The following is a 17,449-nucleotide window of genomic DNA, read 5'->3' on the forward strand; positions in this document are numbered from 1 at the left end:
CTTTTTCCGAGTATGCCTGAGTCACTCACTGAATAATACATCATTAAACTAAAAATACTAAAATTGCAGTCAGGGATAGACATCAGAACTAAAAATATTTTTGTTTGGCACTGACTATTGTTAACGCTAGCGTTAACAATAGTCAGTGCCAAACAAAAATATTTTTAGTTCTAATACATCATTCTTAAATCTTAATTTTAACTCACAAAGCGCATGCGCCATTATGTGGTGTCATTATACAACACATTGTAACACCGCCCAAATATGGTCATGATGTACTCAATATTCGTCGTCTGTACACGACAGATATCCTGCGATATACGAAAAGTTGCAAAATAAAGATCGTGTCCAACTTTTTCGCGATAAAACTGTACTTTGTTTTGAATAATAAAAAAATAAACCCGCTCAATCTTAAAGAATATCCCCTGATTTTGTATCAGGCGATATGCCGCGCGATTTCGCAGGATAATTGTTTCGTGTATTAATGGGCGGGAAACCCCACCCTAGTCACCAGGTCAATAAACCATCAATTTGACTTTTGTGTGACACCATGACGTTATTTTAAAAAAGACGAGCGCTGTGTACTCAGCTTTTTCATCTCTTTGTCTTGATTATCAAGCCATGTTCCTTCTTGAATAAAAGTTTAACTAAATTGATCTTCCTGGTCGTAACAGTCAAACATCCTGAGAAGTGGGATGCCCCTACAAAACACGGCAGTGATACTGTGCGTGCAAACATCTATAATTTTCCTACCCTATTCAAGACAGAAGTAAATTGATATATTTATATTCATTCTCAAACTCCCAACTGGGAATATTATAAAGGGAAGTAGTGACTGGATTAGGTTAGTAAGATCCGAAGATACCATTAGCTTCACTTCGATCCGTGAGGGGCAAAGACTACGTTCAGTCCTTCCTCAACCTCAACTGATTTCAACCAAAGACCGAAACAATGCGCAACCCTTTATGACAGCTTTGAAAAATTATTTCAAACCGCAACGCAACGTCGCGTACGAGTGGTTCGTCTTAAATTTGTGGAAGCTACAATCTGCATGGACGTCAGGCACAACCAGGCTCACAGATATACATAGCGGATCAGCTGTCAAGAGCCTATCTCTCCAGCCATGAAGAAAAAGATAAGGTGTTTCAAGTGTTTGCATCGGAAGATGTAACCTTGACCAATTGGGATTCTTGAGTAGTATTGGATACTTCTCGAGAATCAAGTGAAAGACTTACACAGTTACAGAAAGCGTCTAAAGAAGACCCAGTGCTACAAAACCCTTACGTCCGGAGCAGAAAAGTGAAGTGCCTCTTCAGACAGAGAACACGGGACCTACAAGAAGAAATCACGGTACATAATGGCGTTCTGTTCATCCCATGGAAACCACTCATGGTAGGATGATAGACCCAGGTTGGTCACCTGAAACTATTGTCAAGGCTCTGATGGAGGACTCTGATGCAGCGTCTAGTACTGAACAATCCACAATAATGGAAGAGAAAGCTGTGTCGCGTGTTCGCCACTGGGCCCGCCCGAAAAATAAATATGTTCAAAGGTCATCGCTTCATCATTCCCAAGGCAATCAGAGATAATCTCGAGAAGTCATTCAAGCCGCCTTGGAATTGAAGCGTGCCTGACGAAAGCTAGTGATACAGTCTTCTGGCCAGGAATGAACAGTGAGACCAATGAAACCATTTCCATGTGTTCTATGTGTGAAGACGTTCAAGCAAAGAACCTGAAACCACCGTTGCAAAGGTCGAAACTTCCAAGGGTCGAAAAACGTCTAAAGGTCGAAAAGCAATCGACATGTTCACTCTCCAGGAGAAAGAGTACATCTTCCTGGTTGACTATTATTCCGACTTCGTGGAAGTCAAGAACTAAGCGACACAACCTCACTATTACACTACTGAATCTATTGGTTCAGAAAGACTTGCGTCAAGGAGAACTAAAACACTTATGCCGACAGCTTCAAAATATCTTCGCCAACGCTTAGTAAAGAGTGTCCAAGACCTAATCAAACTCGAAAGGCAGAAAGCGTAGGGGTTTCATGGTCATGCAGCAAGACCTCTACCCCCTAGAAGTTAGCCAAGAATTTATAACAGCACCTGGACAAAGAGGCAAGGAATACCAAGGGGAGCTCTAGTCAATCAATTATCTGATCGGTCATCCTTGGTGACGACTGGTACAGAAACTATTCGTCGAAACAAGCAGTTTCTTAAAGAAAAGGAATCTTCTAAAGCAAACGTTGCGCCCGAAATCTCAGAACCTGATGGAGTATCTGTTCCCATGATGTTGAGTCTAACCAAGGCAGCTTAAGACAGATTTCTCATCTCTACATTGACCCTGCAACCAAGCCTGTAGCTGTCTCAGCGTCCGATTCTATGTGCGCCAGCAGAACGCACTCATACAAGGCTCAAGCTGCTCACAAGATTTAAAGACTTTTGGTCAAACAACCATGACTTTTATGACATGCACAAACTCACTTAACTGAGACCTTATATTTTTATTTATTGAAGACTGCTTATTAGTTTGTTGGTTGGTTCGAGTTTTCTTCAGTGCATAATAAGCATTTTTGGGTTTTCCAAATTTACCAAAATGAAGGAATGAACTTTAAAAGGGCAAGATGCTACGATATCTATTTTTTTTTTTTGAGAGCCTACGTCACTCGAATTCCATGGTCCTTGCACGCCCATGTTTGGAAAAGCAAATAAAGCTGTTGTTTGAGCACATGGCGTTCTGCTGGCGGTCGGTCGTTTATGATGGGAACGACTAAACAACGGAGATGCAAAATTGCTAGACAAAAGCAGCTATAAATTACCTTAGAAAATGATTCTGTTTATGGATATGCTATATAACAAATGGAATCAAAGCGAAAAAGTTTCATTTTTCAGTGTCATAAAATAACAAACAAGCCGACTTAGTTTGCTCCCTTGCAAACAATTGCCATTCTTGTAATCGACAGTTATTCTTATCTCCAAGTTTCAAGTGAGGAATGGCAGCTGAAATATATTGCTACTAGGTTTATATGAATATTCTATGGATCTTGCACTTTTCAAAATTCTCCTGTTTTAAAAACACATATTACTCAGTTCTACAACTGCTCTTATTTGTACCTGTCTCAGGAGAAGAAGCTAAACACTTCAAATAGACCGGCCCTTCTCCAAAATGGCGGCAACAGATTTGAATGAGTTAAAATTGAACTGAATGAAAAACTGATACCAGCACTGGAAAGAGCACCTTTACTTTTAATTAGTAACCTTGCAAGGTTTCAGCACATTAGGTGTTATAACAGCTTAGGAAATGTGAGATGAAATTTGACAAATTTACAGACGTTTGTATGGCTGGGGGTATACGTCATAACCCCAGTCATACAAACGTCTGTAAATTTTTCATTTTCCAACTTACATTTTCTCAGCTGATATTACACCTGATATGCTGAAACTTTGCGGGGTTAGTAAAGTAAAAGTGCTCTTTCTAGTGCTGGTATACGTTTTTAATTTTAACTTATTTGAATTTTCGGCCGCCATTTTGGAGAAGGGTCTATTGTCTGATATGATATGAATTGAAGATATGACCCAGGGCTTGAACAATGGCCTTAAAAATTTTCCGAACTTATTAAATTTGTAAATGTTAATGATAATAAGAGGACCACAAATACAATTATCGATACAAGGACTTTTGGATAAAATTAACACATACATATCAGGGGCGTAGCGTGGGATTTTGAAGATGTACGCACGAGAATAAATTTTTCGTAAGCGCCAAAGGCGCTTACAACTAGGGGGGTTTGGGGGGCATGCTCCCCCAGAAAATTTTGAAATTTAGGGTCTCGGAAATGCCATCTCCTGGTTTTTCTGCGGGGCATTTTCAATAAGTAATGCGGCAAAAATGCAGTAGAAAGTTGTTTATTTTAACCGTTTCCCTAGTGATTTCTGTAAGCTACAGTGTTCCGAAAAGAAAAAAAAAATGCAAAGGCAATGAAGACAAGTCACAAGCAAAGGGCGAGGCGTCGACCCTTAAGGACGGTGCCTACTAATACCGAAGTATTTTTGGGCGGCTTATGACTATGCGGGCAAAACAGATCCTACCAAGGCCTCTTGGAATCCAAAAAGAAAATTGGGGGTAACCACGCATTTTTCAGAGATAATTAAGCAATAATATCTCTAAAAGGCGCCAAAATATAAAGCAATGAATGGGATTTTTTTCCTAAATTGAAGATTAATAATCTCTGAAAAATGCATGGTTACCCCTAATTTTCCTTTGAGATACCAATAGCACTTGCTAAGTTCTGCTTTCTCCGCGCAAAATTATCCCCGTATTAGTGAGCACTACCCATAGGAAACCGAGTATCTCGAGATGCGCAGAACGTATGCGCAGTAACAATAGTAGGCACCGTCCTTAAGACGGGCAAATTCCGTTACCAACCTGTCAATATCGACGTTCTCGTGTTTATGTATATGAAGGATTACTAGGGAGCTTAATCTTTCGTCCGTCATCGTACTTCGCAGAGGAGATTTTAGTCTCTTCATGCTACTGAAGCTACGTGCGGCAGTGCATGTAGACACAGAATAAGTTAAAATGTTACGAGAGCAACATAGTACACCGGGATAAAACTGGGAGTTTGCGCGATCAAGAGTCTTAACCAAAGTCTGCGGCGTCGCATTCGGATCCATGCCACTCCGTCTGTGCTTCCATCTTGTGAGGCGTTTTTCCTATTTTTGCTTACCACTCGAATGCATTTTGCCATTATTAGTGGCCAGCACTGAATTGTTAATGCTTGGATAATGGGAATTCTAATAAAAAATCGCCAGTATAATGTGAAAATATGAAATTATTAATTACCCAGCAAATCGAATGAGAAAAAAAGTTTTATCTCAGATCTCAGCTGTACGCACGGGCGTACGTGCGTATATGGACGCTACGCCCCTGCATGTGTACTTTTATGAACCTATAAGGTCCATTTAAATTTATAAGCTTCGGCTCAAGCTGGTGTCTTCTTAGAGACTTTAAATCGACATTGTTTGTGTAGTTCAAAGTCATATGTGTATTCATGAAATGCCATACTACTCTTTTTAAGAATTGAATTCTTCTTTCAGAGTAAGAAAACACGACGTATATCGACGTATATGTTTCGTACCACTGTCTTGTAGGACACAGAGTAACCCTTATGGCCCTCTAAACGTGATATAGTCCTACTACGCAGACCATTAAACCAACTAAACACAATACCCACAACTTGTCAGGGAAACTGCATTAAAAGATAACTTTAGATCACAAAAAATCACTCAGATTGTTCTGTCATACCTTCAAGAAGTTTCAATAAGTAAATTCCTCCTCTTCAATGATCTGTGTTTCAGTTGGAAATTGGTCTGACTGGTCTCTGTAATAAACCAGAGTAGACAAAGAAATGAAATGTATGAGCAAAACAAGCAAACAAACAAAACAAAAAGGGAAAATGCGCGTTAACTAGTTCAACCAAGGTTGCGAGCCAATTTCGACGAATCCCTTTAAAAGATTACTTTGGATTTCGAGAGCCTTGTTACACTGGGCTGTTCAATCTCTGCTGATCGTGATGGAAATACGGAGTATGTGGAACCTGTATACCAGGAGACCGAGCACTTCGAGCGAGGATTAAAACTTAAAGCAAACAAAATGATGACTTGAAGCCTCAAATATATGTACTGGAGAAGGTGAACTTCGATTAGTTGTTAAAGTGCAACTTTCACTAACAACGTAAATTAAGTTTATGCCACATGCTTTTGATCAAGTTTTGATTGCAATACGGATTGGTAACCATTAAAAGGAATCTTTGACTAATTTCACGAGCTTTTATTATAAATTTAGAGCTTGAGGAAGAATTTAGAGCAAGGGTTAAAATATCAGAGTTTAATGTTTTCTACTACGTGGATACATCACACCAGCTAGCTGGAGAAACCTCTTTATCTAAAAGAAAATAATTCACAACTGTGTAAACCCCAAAGAAATTTCGCAGTAATCCAGAAAGGAGGACGGGTGATACACATTTAGACAAGATTAGGGGATCCTACCTTCCCCACTGAAGCATCCCGTTTTGTTCGATGAATCTTATTCCGTATTTTAAGTATCAATCTGAGGTTGAAAGCAATCCAAACAAATCTTCAATAAGCTTTTAGCGCGATACTCCATAAATCTTCCCAACTTTTGCTTCGGTTTAATTTCTAGAATGTTTATGGAGCAGGACAAAAAGAAGATCTACTGATGTTAGGAAAATATCGAGAAAAATTAAAATTTCAAGAGGATATTGAATTGTGACATTCCAGGTTATTACTTCAGAGACTGTATGAACACCGAGACAGGCTAGGCTACTCAGTTCAACCAGCCTCGCCCTCATGTGGTGGTAATTTGAGTATCTACTCTTCCTTGTCTCTAGCTTCCGGATTTCCCCACCCCACCCCCTTTCCGCTCCAAATGGCATCAAAATAATACTGTGTACAACTCCTCATATTTCGTAAAATTGCGTCAGACGATCCCTCCCGGGAGAGGGAAGGGGGTACTCCCCTATATAAAAGAAGTGGCCAAAACTTCTATACTCGAATACCACCCTCCAAACCACAAAATAGATGGTGGTCTCTGCCTGTTGCTCCCTTCCTCGACCTTAAAAGATGGTGTCTTTATTCCATAGCCACCCCTCTATCCAGCATGCAGTAAAAAAAATGACAATGAGATTCAAACCCCTCTTTTCTTTAGAATGATGTATTATTCAGTAAGTGACACAGGCATACTAGGAAAAAAATCCGAGTGCTCCTATCAGACCTTCCGATTACTAGTTCGGATGCTCTACCACTGAGCTACAGGAGACTCTTACTGTCTGTTTCACTCTTTTCTTGTTTATCTAGAAATGCTGACTCTTACTAGCTGAATATTTCTGTGTCAACTGAAATTTTGACGGTATCGTTCATGAGGGAGGTGGTGTCTTCGATGACCCCCCCCCCCCCTACCCAAGACAAGGTGGTCCTCTTCGAAGAAACTTGTTATAACCAGTTCACTATAAGATGTATAGGTACGTGCGTCGCTAAAGAGTTTTTGAGCCGTTTTAAAAAAGGGCACAGATTTTAGATTCACTTCGTTGGAATATTCCTTGCTGTCTGTATAGTGCTATATAATAGTTTCAATATTCAGATCACTGTCAGCCGATCCTCATTGAAGTCAGACTCTCCGTTTTGAGTGATTGGCCACGTGACCTTAGTGACGTAATAAGAATAAGCTGTGCTATTTTGTCCCTTTCTTCTGTGGGTTCGCTGTGGTGTGGCGGTTATCACGTCGGCCTTAAATACAGGAGACCGGGTTCGAGTCCTCACCAGCGAACCATATTTTCAAATAGTATTTTATACTTTGCTTTCACACGTGTACTCACTTTGGTCCTTTGAAATATAACATATCATTACAGTGATTCGATGTAAAAATATGGCTGATTCATTTAGTATATGAATATTCATTGCTGTCAGTTTCATGTTATATAGATTTTAACCATTTCGGTGCGAAGGTCTGAAAACGGGTGTGAATTTTACAGAGACGGGTTTGAAAATGGTTATGAATTGTAGACGCCAGGGCTAGAAAAGGATACCAGAAAATTAGACATTTTGGGTTGTCTGAAATAGAGTCAGGGTTTAGAGACCCCCCCCCCCCCCCCCCACCTCACAATCTCTTCCCTTTGGATGACAAGGAGGAATTACAAAACCACAACAGGCTTGACCTACACCCTATAATCCAGTCTATGGTCGATTAGCGAGACAATTAAGTGGCCTAACACCAGAACTCTACTGAGTTAATTTGCTACGAAACAACAGATGACAAACTGCCATACGTTCCACGCTGCGTGCTTGAAACGTATGACAATTGATAGGGCAATCTAAATTTAAGCGCTACGTTTTGTTTGCTTGTGCGTTTTCGTTTATTTTTAGCAACCATCCATCCGTCTTATGGACTTTGGGATTTTGTTCGCATCTTTGATCAAAGCACTGAAAAGCGTCTGAAAGCCAGTTCCAGTGTTGTATAATGTCGATAATTTGCGGCCCATCCCCCTAAAATTGTTCTCAAATCGTGATTGGTGGATCTTCATGATAATAAAAAAAATAATAATACCACACAACGAATGAGCGTATGGACAGCACTATCAATGTCAGAACTGTTCCAAAACTAAACGGAAAATCTATCGATATTGCGAGCAACAAAATCTGCTTTTTATAAATCAAGATAATTTTAGTGGACGGAAGACGAGTCAAGACAGTATTAAAGAAAAATCATAAAAAAGGATCTTTAAATTAACTTAATGGTAGAAATCCGGACATCACCTTTTAACCAGAATTTTGCATACTTCAAGAGAGTTACAATAACAATTTACACTGTATTAACTGACTGATATCGATTGGTATTGCAGATTATCGATTGTTATCGACTACAAAAACGTGACTGGCGCCATGTGTCTGCTGTGTAAAGAAGCTAAAAATGACTTTTTAGTTCCTGTACTACAGTAACTGACACCGTTTTGCCTTCACAATACATTGTTTTTCTGTATAATCTATCCAGGAAAAGATATATCAGTTTCATGTTAAAGAAACCGCAGTAGAAATTCACTATAACGTGCAAGGTTAAAGGGTACCACAAATGCCTGTTTGTGGTAGAGTTTGACGATTAATATTTAGCACAGAACAATTGGAGCAACAGACGGACGCGAGGGGGTGGGGGGGGGGTGGGAGTTGGCTTAATTTAGCGAAGGTGATACTTGACTTAGATTTGTTTACTACTGTTCCTACACACTGTAAATGGTTTTAGTATCTTATGCCCCATTCACATCAAGGCTTAAGCACGTTAAAAAGCTGTTAAACAGTTTCCTTCATAGAAGCTGCTTTCGAATTTTTGTTGACTACGGATTTAGCACAAACGAAAGCATAAGTTAAAGTTTACTTGAATCCCATGTCAAAGTCAATGGTTCAGCTCTCTGTTACAAATTTTCATTCTGGTAAACCTGGTTTAATTAAACATGTTTTGTTGGTGTGAATGAGGCTTTAGATTGGTTTGTAGTAGAAATGTGTCCTCAATTAGCTTACCGTTTAGCTAAATACATCGACACGTGAATAAAGTTATTATTGTTATTATAATAGTGCCTAGCACTAATACATTTGTAGCACTCAAGACTACAGTCAATGCTGGGTGTGGTTGGAGGACGGAAGTCGTTCAAAGTCCTTACTAGCAGAGGACAGTACGTGCCTCTACAATATGAGCTTGAATCCGTACAAAGACAAATATCTGCCGGCATGCCGAGAGCTCTCCTTAACCTCTTCTTGCCACCACAGTATGATCGGAAACAAAACGCCTCTTTGAGGAAGTGCTTGTGCATTTAATCGCTTTACGAATTAATGCACTTGGAAATAGGTTAGTTAGGATTAAGCTTTGAGACACTGACAAAACGTGCCAATTGTTTGTTGGAAGTAGAAAGAAAAAGAGATATAATTTTTATCGGTTGCACGCATTGTGAAGCCAAAGACAACACCACATTTGCTAAATCATAGATCATTTGAAGGCAGTCCATAGCATTGTTCTGTGGAAATCATCAAAAGCTTTCCAATCTACCAGCTCAGAAAAATAGCTTAAAAAATATGTTGTCTCATTCAAACAACTTATCGTGAGTGATCTCTTTGCTTTTTTAAGTTGGTCCTTCTCATCAAGTTCAAAATCTCCTAAGTTATTGCTGTGAATTGCAGTGTAATTTCTTATTAATTTTAAGATGGTTGATTTTTTTATCAGGGAATTAAGACTCCACACACTAAACTCCCGGCGATCCTAGTAATGTTTGTATTGTGCGAATGGGCTGAAAGTGATATTTGAGCTTAAATCTTCGGTTGTAGCTATTGTCTGAAGTATCGATTGAGGGGGCCGGATTCTGGCCCACTGGATCTCTTTCCTTTAATACGTTTCAGCACTTTCACTTTAACTTTTTATCTTGCCTCCTTTAGGTCGAAGTCCATGGCGCAATTAATTAAATCAGTATTGAGAATTGAGAATGATGTATTATTCTAGCAAGTGACACAGGCATACTCAGAAAAAAGAAATCCGAGTGCTCCTATCAGGAGTCGAGCCTAAGACCTTCCGATTACTAGTTCGGATGCTCTACCACTGAGCTACAGGAGACTCGTGGGAACTAAGGCCATTAAACTAAATTCATGGGACAAACATCCTGCATACTGTTAGGATTTGAACGTCGAACGTGTGGTATACGAAATAAAATGTGATGGTATATTTCAAGCCTGGTGAATGAATGAGAATCATGTATTATTCTAGAAAGTGACACAGGCATACTCGGAAAAAATTAATTGAGAATTTTTAACGATATTTAGAACGCTTTTAAAGAAGATAAACTAAGAGAGGGTGGTGAAGAATTTATTGGGGGTAGGGGGTAGGAGGGAAGTGCAAATATAAGATTTTAAGGTGATTGATAATTTAGAGGTAATAATTAACGGTCGAATTCCAGACAGTCCACTATCAACCCAACGTGTATTGTAGTGTATAGTATAGAGTCTGAAACCGCTAATTTATTTCAAATCAGACTTAAATTCTTCAAAATTTCAACCATAATGTCCCCTTAAAGGAAATATGTAGTCCTCGACTTCTCTGTCCGCGTAAAACGAGATGACCTCTGGGTGATGAAGATAAAAGAAGCTGGGAGCAGGGCTATCCCAAACAGGCTAAAGCATCGTTAGACAAGGAGGAGCACCTAATTAGCTAAAAAACACTGGAGTGCATGAATTGCGCGGTCTTTTGTATCCACCCCCACCCTCCCCCCACCCCCCACCCCCAAAAAAATGGAGGCTACTCGTAGTCTAAAACATCGTGTAATCTAAATTTATATTCCCAGGTTATCGGGTAACTTAAACAGGAAAAAATAGCGCATGGTATCTCTTTCTGTTCCTTCATGAAATTTGCGCTAATTCACTAGTTGTCAATAAAGCTAAAATGTCTAAGAGACTAATGATTAACAAAAATATTTTTTCTTCTTATATTTTGAGGTACATTAAGTGCAGGGGCTGACCTATATTTCATTCTAAACATCGGGGTCATTCATCCCCCACAATGATGTCTCTAACTTTGGGCTTCAGCCATTTGAAGAAAGGCGTGATTATTTATCGCAGATGGTATGTATCATGATCGCAGCCTAAACTCTATTTAATACCTACGTGAGGATGCGATTTTATTAAAAGGATTTTGATTTTATTATAAGCCGTAAGTTAATCCCCTTTCCGGTTTAAATTATTAATCATATGTCCCTTAATAGATGTAATCACGTCTAGGCCATCGCTTTTTTAGTTTTTACCTTGCCTACAGAAATGACGTCTTGCTGAATTTCTTGAAAATTTAGCAGAGTAAGCTTGAAGAAGTTAAGTACTTTCCATGAAGAAAAATTTTCTTAATCTTATTGTCAGATTTTAGAATGTGCTACCCACAACACTGAGGTTCCGCTACTTTGGTTAAACGTATTGTCAAACTTGTCATCGAATAAAAATACTTCCAACTTTTGACTAAAAATAATAGAAAAACAGAAAGAAGATGATCCGAAAAAGTAAGGTGTACTTGGTTCAATCTGGACAAGATCAATAACTATTTATGACACGTTACAGAAAGCTTTATACGATGATAACAAGAGTTTTTAAGTTAAATTATTCTGCACAAAATGTTCTTTGTTATATTAAGACCAATGTTACTTTAATGGAAACTCTATCAGTAAATAAGTAAAAAAAAATATGTTAGCGTGAATTCGAAAAGGTACTCAAAAAGGCTTGATGATAAAAAAAAAAAAAGAAAAAAATGAATAAAAATAATATATATAAAAAAAAAAACAGTCTCCCTAGGTGTCTTTTGGAATGTCTGACGCAGATCAATGCACTTGTTATGGATGTTGCAGTTTTCCTTTTGCTCTTTTATATAAACTGATTCAGCTCACTTTCCAGTAATTGAAATGTTCTATATAGTAGAACCATTAATGTAATGTAAACGTGTCTTGTCACCCTTTGTGCATACCTGAATTTTTTTTTTTTTTTTTTCATAACTACAAGATTTGTTCCTTCTGTGTGGGTTTGTTATGAATGTGGCAAAATTCAGTTTTCGGACAATTTGTTTCTTTTTTTTTTGAAATAAGAAATGCAGACTGATTCCTCAAGAATTTAGCTCACTATAACGGATGTACTTTTCTATACGTATTGGTAGCTTATTGCGAAAAGGTTATGCGATTCCTCGATTGCAGAGACACCAAGAGAAACACCGTGCGGAAAAACTAGATCTTTCAACAATAGGCAGCTGAACTTTTCGTGAAGCTGTACTGCGTGTAAACATTGTAGTAAAATCTGCCTGACCTAGACTAGTAATAAGGGCAAAACACTTAAGAGTGCGTCAGATCGATCAAGGCCAACAGCCTTCAAACTGAGCTAACAACACGAAAGTCTCTCTTACCTCTTTTTCTGTTTTAGTTTACGTAAGTGTTTCAAACTTTAACACTCACACAAGCCGACCACCAGGTTTCTTGTCGAATGATTTTGGAACACTGCTAATTGTAGCTCCACAAATTAAAGCAATGTACTTGAACTAACAGCACCGCCGGGCAGAAGTTCCCGTCCTTATATTTTTGTAGCCAAGTTGATTATAATTAGTCTTGTTGTCAGTTAACCCAACTCTTGAATTAATCGGTAACAACAGACGGATAACTTGTCGGATTATTCCTTTTTTGACGTAATCGAAATCCAAACATTAGCACCCCACAGCTATTCACGTGACGCGAGTCGCGTTTCTTCTTTAATAATAAATACTTAGATTGTTAAGCAAAGGAAAGAAAAAGAGATTTAGTTTTCTTGTTGCGGTTTTTCGCCAGTGTGTCGTCGCTTGCCTGTTCACAAGAAAGCGTTGAAGTTCTTTCTTTCATTCCGTTCACAAAATATAACACCACTAGCCAATTGCCAAACTTCGAGTTGCTTCTTTTAGGAAGAAAGACGTTTACAAGAGTTAAACTTGGCTAATTGAGAACTACTTGTGTATGTCGAGTCTGGAAATCTTCAAATAGGATTAGTTCTTGTTTGGCACTTAGAGGACAATAAAACGAGCTAAGAAGATATTGAAGTCGTGACCCTTGCGTGGATTCATAAGGGATTACTCAGTTTAGCTCAAAAAGCCGGACCCATCAACAAGTTTTAAGTTTCATAATGTTTTGGCTTGTTTACGTCGAGCTCCCGGTTTTGCGTCATAAAGATTTGTCTGCTGCACTTGCGTCCTAATCAACAACCAAAGCAGAAGTATTTGTAAATTCGTCCCACTTTCAATGTGGCAGTTTTCCAACAATCCCTACAAGATGCCATTTTCGAATAATACATTTTAAGGGTGAGGAGGACCACAGCTTAGGTGTTAAGCATGAGAGGAGGGGCACGAGGGAGGGGTACGTAACTATAAAGCCCACAATACACGTATACCCGCACGAAACAAACTCTCCCCACCCCTCCCCTCCTCCCCCCGACTCCAGAAAAAAATACTTATGGGCCAAAACTGACTAGGAAATGGCCTTCATATCATTCATGTCCAAATTTAAAAAAATAATAATAATAATAATAATAACAATTATCAAACGTTAATATACATTCTGTTTGGCATGGTGTTCACACACCGTCCAATCTGTTACAGGCTGCCTAACTGGGAAAGTACGCTATGGTAGTGTAAATGCAAGCTCATAGGTGATAGAACAGTTATATAAGCAATACCGTGAGGGACATTGCGGGGCTTACCAGGGAATTCCAAAATTCTAGAAACATGCGGAGCAAATGACCTATACAAATTTCTTTTTTGCGATACTTAGTACCTTGGTTGGCATTTACAGTGCTAACTCATCGACGCTATATAAATAAAGGTGATTTATTTTATTTATATTGGACGACTAGGTAACGATCATTCGATAGCCGAGGCGCCGTTATTTAAGCCGACTTACGACAGGTTTACTTGATTTGTCGCGACCACAATGACATGCACAGAAAAATTAACGTTGCCCTTTAGCCATAACAAATGTAGTTAGAGCCGTGCAAATCGCGATTACATCTAGAAACACAATAACAGACCGTGCGAAATTGTTTAAGTGTCCTAACGTGAAACTTGATTTAAGAGGTAACGTAAATACATGTAGTTAAAACTATTCACCATTTACTACATGGACATTGAAAAAAAAATTACCAAAATTTTGTTCCAATATCTTACTGTAAAACATTCCTCCAGTTTAAAAAAGTTTAAGCGTATATCTGTCTATTAAAGAGCCACTGTAACAGCGATTTTGCTGCATTTTGTTCAAGACTACCAAAAAATATTTGGCAAAAAATCCGACTTTCTTCGAAGATAAAAATGCTCTTAGAGCACAAGGAAGAAAATATTTTAAAGGGATTTCTCCAAGGAAGAACTAACTATAATTAGTTTTTAGCTACTTCTCTAAAATAAACAGGAGGAGATTAGGTTTGGACAAATATTTAAAAAAAGAGTTTTGCACAACGTTTAGATGTCGTCATGACATCATTTTCAAGTGACAAAAATAAAGTTCAAACACTGTCTGATGTATGCAGTGAATGGTCTGAAAAAGACATACATGCATTAGGCTGTCTGATCTTTATTTTTGTGACTTGAAAATGATATCACGGCGACATCGAAACCTCAGTTGTGCAAAACTCTTTCCACTAATTTTTATTCTTAAACAGGAAGTTTTTCATGTTGCAATCCATTCCCAATCTAGTCATCCACAGTCAAACATAATTAATACTAAATGGATAAGGAGTTTTAGTTCCTAAGGAAATTGTGGTTTTGCGTCAGCGTGGAGTGAAAGCGAAAGTTTGGTTTTATCAACTGAGAGAACAGAATTGATAAGTGTACAGATCTAGTATCAATTATGAATGCTTTGTTTTATCAACAGAGGAAATTTGGCCACCGTAAAGACATTCGAGTGCTGACGTTTCAGCTATTCAGTTAGTGTCACTTTGAATAGCCACAAAAAACTTATTTGAATCGATGGAATCGCTAAAATAATGGTTCAGTTTTGTTAGCAATGTCCTTAATAGTGTACAGAAACTAGTATTAATTATGAGTGCTTTGTTTTATCAACAGATTGGTAAGTGAATTAGGCCACCCGAAAGACATACGAGTGCTGACGTTTCGAACGCTGACAAAGGGCTAACGCTCGAGTGGTTAAAATGACCATTTCAAAAGTTCAAAGTCTGTCAGGAGGCCGACAGCCAAAACTCCAAACAGTCGACATTTCAGATCAACAAAGGTTTCAGTCATTCCAGAAGACCGGGATGTTTTCAAAATAAATTTCGCTTTCAAGACAAAAATTTTAAGTTGTTTGCAGTTCAACAGAGAGGTAAGGTAAATACTCTGACCAATCACGGCAGGTAAAACAACACGCTGAACCTATCAGAGCTCGAAACAAATATATGAGGATACATGAATTTTCTTTAAGCAAAATCCCAGAGCGGAGTTAAGTAATACCAAACAGATAATCGAAAATCGATCGAAATATAATCATCATAAAGCCATCGTAATTGCTTAGATGACCAAGCTAAACTAGAGATACAAACTTAAATAGCAATGGATCACCTTCTTTTGGACAAACGCAGAGATAATAGTGATCTCTTGGCCCCCTTAAGAGCAACAACCTACAAACTGGGAAACAGTGATTCTTCAGAAATTAAAATTAGTTACTGGGGTACCACATTACCGTTCATTCGGTGGATATCTGTTTGGTTGGCCCTAATCGCTTCAGAAATTCGTTATTTAGTTGTAATAAATATCAAAAGTTTTCTTCGTCAAAATATCAGCTCAAAGTTTCATAACACTGGAATACAAATTCAGTCCTTCGATTAGAAAGGGACAAAATATATGTCGTTAAAAGTGCTAAAAATTTCTGCTAGCACGCGAACGGATCATACCCCATTAACTTACACACACAGATGCGCCTTGGAAAAGGCCAGAAAACAATCCGCGAATTAACACAAGAGACAACATTGTTTGACGTTAACCATTGACCGTTCATGTTTATGATCAAATTTAAACTTTTAAGAGCCGTTTCATTTTTTTCTCATTGTGACTCTGGCGCTGCATGAAGAAGACTAGTTGTACTAGTTGATATATTGGTCCAACTAAAATGCCCTTTGCCGTAGTTTTAGTCCTGCAATCAGTTTGGCTTGTTTACACGTAAAGTGACGTCTGGCACGTGCATTTCTATTACAAGAGATCCGGCAACGAAACGTTTTTCAGAACAGTTTATTTGTGCGTCGTGAGGTCCCCGGCATTCAAACGTTTTGTAATGTTTCAAGTGTTTTGCTTTGATGCTCTCGTTTAATGCCCCTATAACTTCACGCAGACTCAATATTTGGAATCACCTTGTGCAGGATAATAAAGAGTACTTCTCAGTAACTTTCAAGTGTACACTCAAAACTCAGAACCATAATGAACATCACCACAGGAAAGTAATGCTTCCAAGCTTTCATTTGAATGTCCATGCTTTAGGATTACACGCAGACTTTGAACTTCATTAAATCACTCACTCACGAGGGTAAAACCATGATTGGCTTGCTTATTTCTCTTGTTGGTAAAAGCGAATAAAAACTGTCTTAGTTTGTTTCGGATACACAACTCGAAAATATAAGAAATAACAGTCGATTTAACCTTGAAAATTCAAGCGAATTGGCATTTTCAAAAACTTATTTCAACTTAAACTTTGTTTTGTTAGCATTTACAGTCGATTGCCTTTATTGCAGACACCCTTGGGACCGCGAGTTAGTGTCCTTATTAGTAATAGCGGGAATTTATTTCAGTCAAAACGTCTGTAATTTATTTTTGCAGGGGATTTAGCTGCTGTCTGTATTATTTGGGTGTCCGTAATAGCGAGGTGTCCACAAGGCGAGAGTTGACTGTATAATTTGCCCATGTCTCGAAATTTCGAGGAGACATAACAGCAGAGTTATTTTGATCGCAGTTACACTTCGAAAAGATATTTTACCTTAACTGGTAGCAGTGCAGTCTTGCTGTGCTTCCTACGTGGGCGGCTGGCGGGCAAAATAAGCCGGCGCGTGCCTGTTGGTTTGATCAATCCAAATAAGATCTTACACAGCTGAAGTCTGTCTCTGGCGAGATTTGTGATTCGGACAGCTTTTATTAAGTTAAAGATAAATAACGGTGTCCGTCAGGGTCAAGCATGCCAGAATTGCATGCGTTGAGCCTCCAAAGAGAAAAAAAACATATATGCTTGGTGACCATGCCTATGAACGGAAGCGAGGCTGGAGTTCACCCTGTTTTGATACAAACTCCACTGCTTCTCATGTGGAATTCGTGTTGTACTTACGATAACTAGTTTGTATTTACATGGGAATAGCACCGAGGGAGACCGAGGGATCTAAACACAAAC

The 17,449-nt window shown here is 38.6% G+C and overlaps 1 protein-coding gene across 3 annotated transcripts in view; it reads right to left on the reverse strand.

Moving 5' to 3' along the window:
• Positions 1-17,160, reverse strand: part of LOC146454393 (protein Wnt-8b-like) — a 42,564-nt gene extending 25,404 nt beyond the window's left edge. For 2 of the 3 annotated variants that reach the window (XM_085095539.1, XM_085095541.1), the window contains exons 1-2: positions 12,478-12,611; positions 5,302-5,377 (exon numbers count right to left, since the gene is read on the reverse strand). The gene's annotated coding sequence lies outside the window, so the exon portion shown is untranslated. Of the gene's footprint in view, positions 1-5,301; positions 5,378-12,477; positions 12,612-17,044 lie in introns of those variants that run through there. The other variant, XM_085095540.1, reaches the window with a different exon arrangement.
• Positions 17,161-17,449: the final 289 nt, after the last annotated feature.

The sequence above is a fragment of the Pavona decussata genome, unplaced genomic scaffold, assembly GCF_977016875.1.
Source record: "Pavona decussata unplaced genomic scaffold, jaPavDecu1.1 SCAFFOLD_302, whole genome shotgun sequence".
Classification (NCBI taxonomy): Eukaryota; Metazoa; Cnidaria; class Anthozoa; order Scleractinia; family Agariciidae; genus Pavona; species Pavona decussata.